General features: G+C 33.9%; 1 non-coding gene across 1 annotated transcript; it reads right to left on the bottom strand.

Annotated features, from left to right (window-relative positions):
* Positions 1-3,436: 3,436 nt before the first annotated feature.
* LOC120133010 lies at positions 3,437-3,543 on the bottom strand. The gene has a single exon (XR_005517066.1). It is a non-coding gene; the product is annotated as a small nucleolar RNA R71 (small nucleolar RNA).
* Positions 3,544-3,803: the final 260 nt, after the last annotated feature.

The following is a 3,803-nucleotide window of genomic DNA, read 5'->3' as shown; positions in this document are numbered from 1 at the left end:
TATTAATATTAGGATATTTTATTTTGAATGTTTCTTTTATCTTTTGAATGTTTTATCTCTTACGACTCTTAAAGCTATAAATACCCCTTTAGGGTGAAGCTTGAGAATATACTTTTTATTTATTTATTAAGTTCTCTTCGGGTTTTTATTAAATTTCTTTTCTATTTTCATATTTTTTTTTACTTTAATTTTATTTTTCAAAAATGTTAAGTATTATTCTAGTCATGCTTAGCTAAATTTTCATTTAGCCAAAGGCTTTTGAGATGACTCAATTCCTATTATGGGAATTGAAAAGCACTTAATAACTTCGGATAACATTCTCGTTTTTTTAAAATCTTGGATTGGAAATCGACCATTCTTTCACTTTAAAAAGTGAAGGTTGACTTGGAGGGTGTTTTGATTTACAGTTGGGAGGATGATTTGATGGTTCGTAATTCAATTTCATATGAACAAACTTAGCGGCATTATGCTAAGAGGAATTGAGATCAGGTTCGATTCTCAGTGAGACACCATAACCTGAGTCAGGGTTTTTCTAGTGCTTAAAGTTGTATTGGTGCTAACGAAAATAGTCATGGTTAGTTAAAAAAGAACTAAATTCTGAATATAGACTTGGGAATATTGGTTTACTGGAGAGAAAAGTAAGTTGCAAGCGTTGGGCCTTATAGGCTATAACCGACATGTATCCGGAAGTACAATCCTTTTCGATGATCAATTGAAAATTAAGGCAAAGCAAAGGTTGAGGCTATTTTTCATCTTATCACATTCTTCAGAATTTACTCTTATTTTATCTAATAATTTTTTATTACTCATTTAGTTTTAAAACCCCCTTTTTTATGTTATTCATTAAATTATGATTGAAAAAGTTCGACATTATCGACTTCCTTAGTCCCTGAAGATCGACCCTATTTCTTTATACCATCTTTATTCAATTATTTATTTGAGAAATATGAATTATTTTATTTGGGAAAAATAACATTATCAAATTGGCGTTGTTGTTAGGGGACTTAAGCAAAAGTTATTGATTTCATTTTTTGTTTTCATCTATGACCATATCACTTCCAATGGAGTTAACAAACTACGAACCTGAAATCGAAGCATTTGCTCAGAGACTATGTGGAGAAACACTTTGAAGATGGAGGCAACAACAACAACTGAACCAGAAGAGTATTCAGGAGAAATCTCTTAAGCCAAAGCATTATTTACGTATAAAGATGAAGAATCAGTTCAAATGGTTGATCCAACAATCCAAGAATTAGTTGTGGCGCCTAACAAACAACAGTCGCTTTGCATCACATTCCTGAATGGTGAAACACCATTCAAGTTAAAGACAAAACTAATCCATCTTCTGCCAACCTTTTATGGCTTACAGAGTGAGAACCTGCAAAAAATCTTAAGGGGTTTCATATGGTTTGCTTGATTATGAAACCACAGGGAGTATCTGAAGACCAAATCAAACTTTGTGCTTTCCCCTTTTTCCTTAGTTGACACCGCTAAGAATTAGTTATTTTACTTACCATATGGTTTAATCGATACATGGCTAATATATCTCAATTGTTTCTTGACAGTTTTTCCTACGGCAAAAGTAAGAGAATTAAGGATGAGCATCTTAGGGATTCGACAGAAGGATAATGAGTCATTATGTGACTACTGAAATGCTTCAAGAAACTATACACCAGTTATCCACAACAAGGTTTAACAAAACAGACCTCTTTCAGTACTTGTATGAAGTGCTTTCTTTGGATATGAAGATGATCGACGCAGCAGTCAGATGAGCTCTTATGAACATGACCCCAATACGGCCAGTAATTTATTTTCAACTATAGATGCCACGCACAACAATTTCGTCCATCCAATGAACCTGGCTTAATGGGTTCTCGAGATAAGTACTCCCTCCTTAGATGATAAGATTGATGAATTAACTAACGTTGTTATATCTTTACTTGTAGGTAAAAAAGGTCTAGCTAGATTATGTGGAATATGTACAATGCCATATCATCCAATAGATTGGTGCCCTATGCTTCAAGAAGATAGTACAACCTATGTAGATGTTGTAAGAAACTTTTCGTGACCTCCATAGAGGCGACATGATCCCTACACAAATACATATAATATGGGGTGAAAGGATTAATCGAACTTTAGTTATGTTGCTAGGATCTTTATGGAGATTGTTTTTAGAAATAAAAATAGTTTTATGCTTTTTTAATCTTGGTAACTTTTAGATATGGAAATATTGAGATTGCTTGCTACTCATGACAGTTTCAATTATTATGAGAGTAATGTTAATGGAAAGATATTTGTATTGTCGATTTCTATACTTTAATTGACAACTTAATTAATGGATTTGGTGAAAGTTAATTATGTTGGTTAAGTGATTAATTTCTAGGAAGAATTAAATTGTTAATCATTGCATGAGACACAACCATATTGTTACAATATTATTATGTTGAAAGCTACCAGATAACGACAACATTGCTTGGTCCATTGGTCTAATTGCTCCCCTGTTCGCTATAGCATTCCCATGTTGTTATCATTATGAATTTATACTTTTCTATTTTCCTCTTACTTCACTATTACAACCATATATATTTATAATACTCTCATACAACTCTATTGTAATATGTTTTTCTCTCTTTGGGTTCGACATCCGAAGCCTCTATATCTTCCATTTTATTACTTGGTGACGATATGTATACTTGCGTGATTGTTGTAACATTATCTAAGCATCAAGTTTTTGGCGCTATTGTCAGGGAGCAATGGTATTGCATTAGAGTTTTTTTTTCATTTGTTTTATTTTACTTATTTGTTTCTTTTTTTGTAGGTACCTATTTCTTTTCCTAGTTTAGTGTTGTTGGTTTATGTCCCATAGCGACAACGACTTAGAGCCTTTTGATCCTAAAATTGAATGATCACTCTATCACTGTCGAAGAGAAGCCAATCGTAATCGAGCAAACATGGCTAGTCAAGGTAATGGTCATAATGCTTTGTTATTGTTACCACATGATGATGATGGAGAATTTTCGGTTGGCAATGGAGTTGAGCAACAACAATATTAGAACATGGATGATCATAATTGGCCTATTAGGGAGCATGTTGTGCCAACGCTAAACGACTTATATCCCAGCATCGTACGACCAGCTATCCAGGTTGCCAACTTTGAGTTGAAATCGATTATGTTCCAGATGCTGCAATTAATGGGACAATATTATGGTTCACTCACTGAAGATCTGAGACACGTTTGCGAGCGTTCATATAGGTGTATAACTCATTTATCCAACAAGGTGTGTCAGGATAAGCCTTAAATTTGATGCTTTTTCCTTACTCACTACGATACAAAGCTAGAGCCTGGTTGATGTCGCTACCACATAATGTTTTAGCATCCTAGAATGAGCTCACACAAAAATTTCTACTACGATTCAATCTTCCCAACATGAATGTCAGGCTAAGAAATGATATAACTTTATTCAAGAAGTTAGATGGAGAAACTTTATATGAAGCTTAGGAGAGTTTTAAGGAGTTGCTACGAAAGTGTCTAATGCACGAATTTCCCCATTAGACACAAATGGATATATTTTACAACGGGTTGAACATGCATACTTACATAATGGTTGATGCTTCTTCAAATGGAGCGCTGCTAGACAAGACATACAATGAGGTATGTGATATTCTGGAAAGAATATCTAACAACGATTATCAATACCCCAATAGAAGGAACATGTTTGGAAAATGCTATGTTGTAGCGGTGGATACTTCGCTTTTAATTCTATGGCTTCCCAAATTTTAGCATTGACGAACATGGTTAAGGA

The sequence above is a fragment of the Hibiscus syriacus genome, unplaced genomic scaffold (genome assembly GCF_006381635.1).
Source record: "Hibiscus syriacus cultivar Baekdansim isolate YM2019G1 unplaced genomic scaffold, ASM638163v2 tig00000136_pilon, whole genome shotgun sequence".
Lineage (NCBI taxonomy): Eukaryota > Viridiplantae > Streptophyta > Magnoliopsida > Malvales > Malvaceae > Hibiscus > Hibiscus syriacus.
This window is presented reverse-complemented; position numbering and strand designations above follow the sequence as displayed.